This window comes from Anser brachyrhynchus, assembly GCF_964034855.1.
Source record: "Anser brachyrhynchus genome assembly, chromosome: 1".
In the NCBI taxonomy this organism is placed as follows: Eukaryota; Metazoa; Chordata; class Aves; order Anseriformes; family Anatidae; genus Anser; species Anser brachyrhynchus.
The window spans coordinates 61,383,504-61,392,999 of NC_137694.1; the positions used below are offsets into that span (position 1 = coordinate 61,383,504).

The window sequence follows — 9,496 nt, forward strand, 5'->3', positions numbered from 1 at the left end:
TTACATACAGTGTGCCCAGACAAAGAAAGATTCAAGAAATGTTTTGATGTAATCTGGAGGAATCATACAAAAGCTAGATTCTTTATTTTGAAATGACATCTCCTAGCAAAATTTAGCTAAACTTTGAAGGACTTAAGCCTTCCCTTCAAAAGCACCTGAAACATTTTGTTTAGGCTTCCCTTCCTTCCATCCGTTTTTTTTTTTTTGGAAGGGAAAGAGGAGGGAAGGGAAGAGATGGGGCTACCCTGCCACACGCCTCCAATTTTAGATATTTTTTATTCAACCACAAAACTGAAAAAAACACCACAAAAAGGAACAAAAGCGCCTGAACCTCACAGCCAGATCATTGCTCAGCTGAAGTTAATGGAGCACTGCCTGTTGACACCAGCGGAAGAACTGGCCTTGTTTGCCTGGTGACCTCATCCAGATCCATCTTGCTGTGCTTCATCAGCGTATCGCCAAGTTTTGCTGACACACTGAAGCAACTGCTAAAGAAAAGCTGCATTATACAATCTTCTGCTTAATTCCGCATTCAAGTATTTCATGGTAAAGCACACCAAAATCTCCTCTATTGCAAAATACTGTTCACAAGTTACAAAAGAATAAGTTATGTGTGCAACAGAAACAGGAAGACAGCCGAAATACTTAAATTCTCTGGGAAAAAAGAACGTGTTGGTGATGATCTGTTTTCAAGCTTTTCTGAAAAATTCTTTTAACTTAAAATTAATAAGAGAAAAGTCAATGTAGTCCAAGATCAGGCTTGATTAAAAAAAAAAATCTTTACAGATTGTTAGGAGCCTAAAGTTTTTTTTTCCTTTAAATAAGCGGAAGGCTGCCTTGAGCGCGAATTAGCGGAGGGACTGGGATTATCAACATATGTGAATAGTTTGGTCTGAAGACCAGAAAAGCTGGAATTTGTATTCCTGCAGTGAATGTCAGCTGGAGTTGAAGTACTTCACCACTCCTGTAGGGCGAGTCCTGTTTCTGATAATGCTTCCAGATTCCTTTGGATGAGAAAAATAATTTTGCCCTGTGCAAGCAAATATGAAGCAAGTAGGACATTAAACAGTATATTACATGTCAATTATTAAGTTATAAGTTATTTAAAAGTAACCTCCCTCATCAAATCCTGACAATGTTTTATGAAATTTGTGGCTATTAGAGGCAATCCTGTTTTTCCTTGAAACACACCCAAAAGTGTCTTTCTCCGACTAATGGAGAAATGTAGGAATTTAACAGGTGAAACCTTTGTTTCCCACTGAATTTGTGTACACTAAAGCATCCTACAAGGAAAGTTTCCTACTGTGTGAACAAAGGGATACCGATGGGGCAAATCTTAGCGCAGACTAAGTGGTGGTATCTTTCACCAACACAAGTGCAGGACTGTTTCACGTGAGAGGTGACACCATGGCAAAACTTCAGCTTGGAGTCACTCAGAGTAATCTTGGGGGAAAGAGAAATCTGATGCAAAAAACAGTCAGTGCGTGTTGATTTCCCAGTAGGAAACCTTTCCCCGAGTTTGACATAGCTGAAAAATGGCAGCCAGCGAGATCAGGGTTTCTTACATCATCTGGAAAAAGCTCAACGCCTTACACATCTCTTTTCAGTACGCTTGCAGAATTCGGCCACAAATTGCTACACACACGGGCTAACAAGTCAAGGCAGGGAAAAACAGATTCCCAGTTACGGCCTGATCCCAAGCTCACTGAAATCATGGAAAAGATCCCATTGACTTCATAGACTGTGGGTGATGCCTCAGGCCTGGTTTTGACCAGATGCTGATTTCTGAAATGCTGCACGTGCTGGAGAAGACACCCTACTCGATTTTAGTAAGAGGTATTTATTTCCCATCGCCACTATGAGCTCTGGATAATGCCACATACCACTACGAGCTCGGGATAATCCAAGACTCAACTCTCACCTAGAAGGAAACATAAAGCCTATATTCACAGCATGCTTTGCAGCTGAAACATGTATTTTTGTTTTTATCTTCAGGGGCTTAACATTCTTAAAGAAAAAGCTCCAATAGTCGGAAAAGTCTTTGGGAATTCCTTTCTTTTTAATTTAGTAAGGTGTTGCTTGGCTGACACTGGCAAGTGAACTCATATTTATGAGGTGCCCCTACGGTGCCCTGTGAAATTCGCCATTCCCCTCCATGAAAATTGGCACTATCTATCATGAGAACATAATCCCCCAGGACAGGAGAACCAAGCCTCTTCCCCGCTCTCCTCTGCGAGCAGATGTGTGCATGTTCCCCAGCTCTGTAAGTCACGGCTGCCTTTTGGCAAGGAACCTCCGCAGCTGCACATCTGCAGAGGGGAAAAGCTTTCAGCAGAAAATACAGAGGGGGATCTTATCCTCCCCCCTGCCTGCAAAGCAAGCTCAGCATTTGTTCCTCTCCAGATGACACCCTGATGGGTTGATTTAATCACTCACAGATGCGTGCCTATTCACAGCGCTAGCAAAATACCAGGGCTGTGACTGCATCTCACCTGAGCCGCTCGCAGTAACATGGCTTGTCAGCAAGACCTTGGTAAGAAGTCTCACGGGATATTACGAGGAAAGCACTGCTCCAGGACATCACTAATATAAAATGATCCCACAGAACTCATCTGAGTGTGCGAGACCACTTGCGACTAGGAAAACACCTAAGCAGGTGTTTAATTTTAAGCATATGCTCAAAGCCCACTGTCATCAATTAGGTTTAAGCTTGTGTCACACAAGTCCAGTCCAAACTTCCCCGAGTGGAAATGATGTACTGCACTGGGAGCCGGAGCGCTCTGCTGGGCGGATTTAAGCATGCGCTGAGACCTACACGTCTGCTTAAATGATCTGCCAAGCTGGGGGCACCGCACAGAATACTTAAACACAGAAGGATCACAGAAACACTTCACCACATTTATTCCCAAAGGGAAATTTAATTAAAACACGGAGTATCTAGCCACTTACAGTGATTCCGGCTACAAACAGCGGTAAGCCCTCGCCCCCTGAAACGCAGTCTCTCTAGTGGCTTGCCAGAGTTCCCAGAAAGTTTTTGGAAACATAACTTATGCGTTTGAATTTGGTCAGGAGCCATCTGCTTTCAGGGATCGGCAGGATCAGGAGTCTCGGTGCCTGGCAGGGTCCCCACACACAACTCTTTCGTCCACTTCCAAGCGAGGCGGCACCTTTCCCCGCTCGAGCTGCCCCCAACCATCGCTGCCTCTTGACACGCTCAAATGTCTGGGCCAGATTTTCAAGTGAGCTCAGAGCCAAGCTTTGCTGACTGCTTCTCCAAGAGCAGATTTTCTACCAGGCATAGTCTTCTGCACGGACATCGAACCAAGACAAGGCCCTTCCAAGCAAGGTCGGCACCTTGAACCGATCTGATTAGTTACTGCGATGCCTAACGAGGACCTGGGCACAGGAAAACACGGCTGCCAGTGTCTACAGACAGAGCCTAGCCCACCACCAGAGATATACCGACCAAACCAGATGTGCCGTGCGTGCTGGAAGGAACAAGACCTCCAAACAAACCTCCATCAGCACCAGCGAGACTGGTTTGCAGAGCCCAGACCTGCCATAGTTAGAGGACGACAAGTTAAAAACACAGCAATGCCCCTCCAGCTGCCCACGCAGCAGCACCTGCCTTACCGCTGCCGGCGCACAGCCCCAGCAGCAACACACAGATCCCGCCTCAGGAACGGCAGAGCCCAACAGCTAACTTACTGGTCTAGCGTCCTTCCTCCTGCCTTTCACTCTGCTCCCCCATCGCGCATCTTGAAACGAGCCGTGCCCCCTGCCCACGCTCCTACACGAGACCCCGCCAGCGGTGCACGCGAAGCCGGCTGCCTGGAGAACCCGGAGGGACGTGCGGGCCCATCTGCTGGAGGCTTTTCTCCGCGCGGGTCGGTGTTTTTATTTTAACTCCCTCTGCCTCGGGGCCCCTCTGTCTCTCGCCCCTCCCCGCTCCCTCTCTGCTCATGAGGACAGAGTTTCCATCCTGGCTCCGAGCCAGCACATGCACGGGCAAAGGCAGCGCTCGGGAAAAGCCATCTTCTGCTCCCTTTCACCGCACAAACACCGCCGGTTCCCAGCCCGGGAGGACCGACAAGGGCTTTTCCTGCAGCACAGAGGGCCGGGGGCCCGGCCGGGCTCAGCCTGGGCAGGCAGTCGCCTCCGCTCCCGGTCCCAGCCCTGGTTGTGCCCGGTGAGCGACCCGTGGCTCCGTCCGTCCATCCATCCATCCGCCCACGAGTTACTCATCGGACGGCTGACACGGATGTGTCTCACGTTCAGCATCCAGCCAGGACAGTGAATAACAGGACACAAAGAAGACAGGTAACGCTCGAGCCAAATTCTCACTGACGCGCATGACTTCGAAGAGCCCCCAGGCAAACCTGGCAGCATCCCAGCAGCGGGACAGTGACCTCACGCTACGTGTAAAAGAAGGCCTCGGCGACGTACTAGCTCTTAACAAGTTTAATTAGGGAAAACCTTTAATCATCACTGTTACTATTGCCATCTGCCCTGCCAAATCCCAGGAATTAACATCACGCCAGCTTCAGCTGGTTTCCCTGACCTGGGGAGGTGAAGCAATACTGACACAGAAGGTGATTATATTAAAACTCACAGCGTTCATTCCAGCAGGACATAATTCTTTCAAACTTCTGTCTTCCCTACTACGCTTGACTTGCCCTCAGCTTTACTGTGGGATAGCAACATTCGCAGAAAACGCAGAAATAAGGTTATCGATACACATTATCTACACCGACAACCGCAGCGGTGATGGGTGGACTCACGCTGCACGGCTCAGAGCTGCTCAGAGCAGCCTCAGCACGGCAGGGACACGACCATCGGGAGAGCAGAGCCCCGAAGGTGTTGCACGGCAGACTCTGTGCCGTGGGTTCGCACCGAGCTCCTGGCTCGGCGGGCAAGTAACTATCTGTTGCTCTGCTCAGGAACCTGACTGGGGACTTTTGACATTCACCTCATCAGTCCTACACCTACAGACGCGGAATATATTGACCCATGAATATAGCCAGTGAAACGTGAAGGTTGGGAAAGACCTTGAATTGGACCAGCCTACGGGATCTCAAGTATTTACTTATTTAACATAGTGATGGCGCCTTTCAGTGCCATCCCACCAACAAAAACCTTCAACTGGCCCAAATTCAGGATCACACACGGCCCCTGCTGAAGCCAACTCTTCAAAAGCACGTCCTGAAGCCAGGAGCCTGGACTTCAGTCCCCTGGTAGGCTAGGCTGACCAAGGACTCTGGGAATAAAAGCAGTCCCATTTGCTCTTCGCTAAAGCCCAGGCTGAAACCACAGAGAAATGACATGCATGTTCACACATTTTAACCTTTGCTTTTATTTGCAGTAGTTTGTAAAGCTGTTTCGAGGTGAAAAACAGAAAAATCCCATAAGCAAGGTAAGCATGCTATTGTTTTCTTTTCCATTGTACCTCACAGATACAACCAAAAAAACACTGCCCCTTCTCCAGCCTCATGTGGGTAAAGCAATGCCTACAGCTTGGTACCCTCGGATGCAATGTTATTTGAGCCATATCGAGATAAGACCACTCACTCATCTACTTTTAGAGCTCAAGTGCAACAAGGAATTTCCTCCTAGCTACATCCCACTCCCTTCTTCCCTGCGGAGTCTTCTCAGCCCTTAAGGAACTGCTATGCAAGTTAATTAAAAGTCTTATTTCAGCATTTCCTTCACAGTAGAGGCCTCTTCCAGCCAGCTCTTGGGATCCTGCCAACAGACATATCAGCCACTAGTACTTAAATCCTTCCGCTAAAAAATGCTTCCCTGAAGAGCTTGTACCCCAGTTCTGGACGCCTAAGAGAGCCGATCATCAAACCAAACAGCTCCAACAAGAGCTTAAGAGCAGTTCTTCTCCGTTCTCACAAACTTAAGTGCCCTAAAGAGCCTTTGCTCCCCTTGGTCTGGCCCCCACTTAGAAAGGGGCGGCTTCTGCACAGGAAATAACGTCAGGTGCTACAAAGGGAAGAGAGCATGAACTGCTTTGGTTGATGCATTCAGAGTAGTCCAGAAGAACATGGCCCTCACCTGGCACTTCTGAAATGCCCAGCATCAACCCGTGTTTAATAGTCCGGCTCTGTTGCGTGAAAATCTGATTGGAGAATTTGTTAAACTTGGGGCAAGGATCACATTTGCCTCTGCGTTCCCAGAGCACCCAGCACAACTGATGTTTATTTACAGTCTGTATAAATTGGTTATTATGTCTGATATTCAAAATAATTCAGTCGCAAAGCTTCTACTGAATTTAGAGCACCTCTAAAAACCACAGCCTTGCAGTTGACATGGTCTTCTTTATCGTCTCCTTGTCAAAATGAAAATTTCTAACACATCAATATGACAGACACGGGAGAAAGACAACCACACCATAAGCACTTGACAAAGGATCTAAATGCCCTTCCTGGTTTTGGAGAACAGCGAGCATCACGTGGTTCCCTCTATAGACAAAATGTCCTAAAAGATTTCCCAAGGCAGCGAGCTAGAGACACTACCAAAAGCAGCACTTTAGGACACGCAACTTGCACTCGTCTACAAGGGGGATTGTGCACAGGGGACGTGCCAAAGGGCTACCCAAGCTCCAGCACGCAACCTTCTAACCCAGAGGCAAAGCGTGGTCCCAGCTGAGCTATAAATCTTCAGCCTGCTTTTTACATCCCGAATCTCTCCAGCACCCTTTGTTTTCAGTGCATTCTCTTCAGTTCCTCAATGAGGCACTGTATTATCCTGGGAAATCTTGTGGCTTTCCTCTCATTTCCACCCGTACAGTCATCAGTTTTGTCCAAGTCTATCCCAAGGTGGTAAATATCCGGTCTCACACGCTGAAGCACTGTTTGGATTACTTAAAAACAACAACAACCCAAATCCACAAACACTACCACGGTGACAACAATCCAGAACACAGCGTAAGGGGGCGAGGAAACGCATTCCTTCTCTCTGGCAGGACGCAGTAACGACTCCCTTTCTGGTGGTTCAGAAACGGGGCCAGCACGCTTTATAGGACTTCACTACCACACATCAAGAAATAACCGTTCAATAAGGTAACAGCCAACGCAGAAAACAGCTTTTCAATCCACCAGCAGCTCCCCTCCCAGCAATATCTGTACAGCTCTAGATAAAGCTCCAAGGCAATCCCTCTGCTCCTCTCTACCCTCCCAGCTGAGCTCCGAACAAGAGACACCTCTCTCTGACCACACAACTTGCTGCCCCATCCCGGAAATAAACTGTGCCCTACTAAAACACCAGCGCAGGATTAAGCGCCCCATGCTTGGGAGTTACCTGCTCCTGGGGGGATCATGTGCAACCCCGAGGCCTCACTCCCCAGGACAGCCTCCTCTCCAGCACCAAGCGCCAGGCTCCTCGGAGACTCGTGGGACCTCTGAAAGCATCCCCAACGCACCTCGCACACCTTGCCCCCCAGGTCGCACGCACGCCCTGAGACCAGGGCAGCGCACAGCTCCCAAGTGCTGTGCCCTGCCCTTCCCAGCCGCTGTCCCCCCCAGACCCCGTGCCCAGCCCGTTAGCGCCCACCGCCCCGCTATCCCAGCGGGAACACGAGCAGACTGCGGGACAGGCGATAGTGCCACGGATGCCAAGCGGGACAACAGCAAATACCACCCCGTTAGGCTACGGGCTGCGCCCCAGTGCAGCCGCTCCCCTCCAAGGGGGGCACAGCGAGAGAAAAGCAGGCTGTCCTGGGCGGAGAGAGAGCCCAGAGGACGGAGGGGATCGGGACTCTGCTCAGGTACGGGGCGTGCTGCCCTCGCCCAGCCGAGCGGGAGCCGGGTCTCCCCCACCACAGGCTCCGCCGACGCCTGCCCCTCGCCTCCCCAGCCCCAGCCGCGGCCGGGCAGAGCCCCCCGGGAGCCCCGCACCGCTGCCCAGCCGGGGCAGCCGCTAAGATGGAGGAGGGCTCCGGCCTGCCGGGGGGCGAGGCAGAACCCCCCGAAGCCCACCGCCGCCCGGCCGCCCCCAGCCCCCTACCTTCCTCGGCGGCGGCGGGGGGCCGCGCCCCGGCATGGCGGCGGCGCCCGGCGCCCTGCTGGCGGCCTGCGGACGCGCGGCTGGGGGCTCCCCGCCATGCAGCGCCGAGCCGCTGCCGCTGCCCCCCCCCCGGCGGCACCGGCCCCGGCCCCGGCCCCGGCCCCGCGGCCGCCCGCCCTCCGCCGGCAGCGCCGCCCCGGCCCGCCCCCGCCCCCGCCCCCGGCCCCGGGCCCGGCCCTCCCGGCCCGCGCCGCCGCTCTGAGGGGAGGCGGCCGGGAGAGCCCCGCAGCCCAGTGACGGCCCCAGCGCTCCAGCAACTTTTAAACGCTGCAGGAGGGTTCCTTCAGCTCACGGGTGCTTCACCGGGAAGCAGGCAGTCAGCGAAGCCTCAGCCCTGCCCAGCAGTTCCCACAAGTAGATCTGTTCACCTGCACGGGGCTGTGATGCAGCTGCCTGGCGGCACACAGTTGTGCTTGCTCTGCTCGGAGCCACACGCTACAGCGAGGGAGGGATGTGGGCTGGGAAGTGAATTGAGTTTTCCTACAGGTTCTCAGTTCCCACAGTACATTAAAACTGATGGACAGAGGATTTTTTTCCTCTAAGTGGTAGCGAGCAGTTACTAACATACATCCAAAACTGGGAACCAACTGAACTCCATCTTCAAAATGCCACAGCTTCCAGTCCAAAGCCTCCCTGCATAAGACAGCAGCTCTTTGGTGAACAGCCGTGATCCCAAGGCAAGTTTCAGCATCACGTGTGCGACAGCTCTCCCCTAAAACACTCATTGACGGGTTACTGTCACTTACACGAGAGTTCCCCAAACAGAAAAAGACGATTTCATCATCAGCTGTATCCTTGGCAGCAGGTTCATTAGTTTTGGTTTATAAAAGGCACATGTCCTTTGTTAGGGAAATGAGCAATCCTGTGTAACCATGTCATTATGCACAAGGTTAATGCGTTGCCATCTGACTCGGGAATAAGTAAGGCCCAACAGAGCCATCAGCAGCCCCCTGCAGAGCAGAAAAGCCCAGCATTCAGAGCCAACATGGAAGATAAAACAATTCACCATCTCTACCAAACTATCACTGTCACCTCAGCAGACTTGTTCTTTTTGTTTTGGGTTCCCGTTTTTTGCTGTTGTCATTTTTTCTTTAACTAGCAGTTGTGTGCTGTCATGTGCCCACATCTACTTTCAATTAGGAAGCTCCTTGAAGCATTGATTGTTTCATTACTGTCTTATTAAGGGAATCGCTAATAATCATAACACTTCAACTACGTGGGTCAGGCTATCATTAGAATCACAGAATCATTAAGGCTGGAAAAGACCTCCAAGATCATCCGGTCCAACCATCCCGCTACCACCACCATCACCCACTAAACCATGTCCCAAATTACCACATCCAACCTTTCCTTAAACACCTCCACCACCTCTCTGGGCAACCCGTTTCAATGATTAGAAAGTCTCAGCTTTTAGTTAAAAATAAAA

The 9,496-nt window shown here is 50.9% G+C and overlaps 1 protein-coding gene across 2 annotated transcripts in view; it reads right to left on the minus strand.

Annotated features, from left to right (window-relative positions):
* DENND2A (DENN domain containing 2A) overlaps positions 1 to 8,147 on the minus strand; it is a 58,450-nt gene extending 50,303 nt beyond the window's left edge. Inside the window, exon 1 of one of the 2 annotated variants that reach the window (XM_080571173.1) lies at positions 8,011 to 8,147. The gene's annotated coding sequence lies outside the window, so the exon portion shown is untranslated. Of the gene's footprint in view, positions 1 to 3,708; positions 7,250 to 8,010 lie in introns of those variants that run through there. The other variant, XM_080571174.1, reaches the window with a different exon arrangement.
* Positions 8,148 to 9,496: the final 1,349 nt, after the last annotated feature.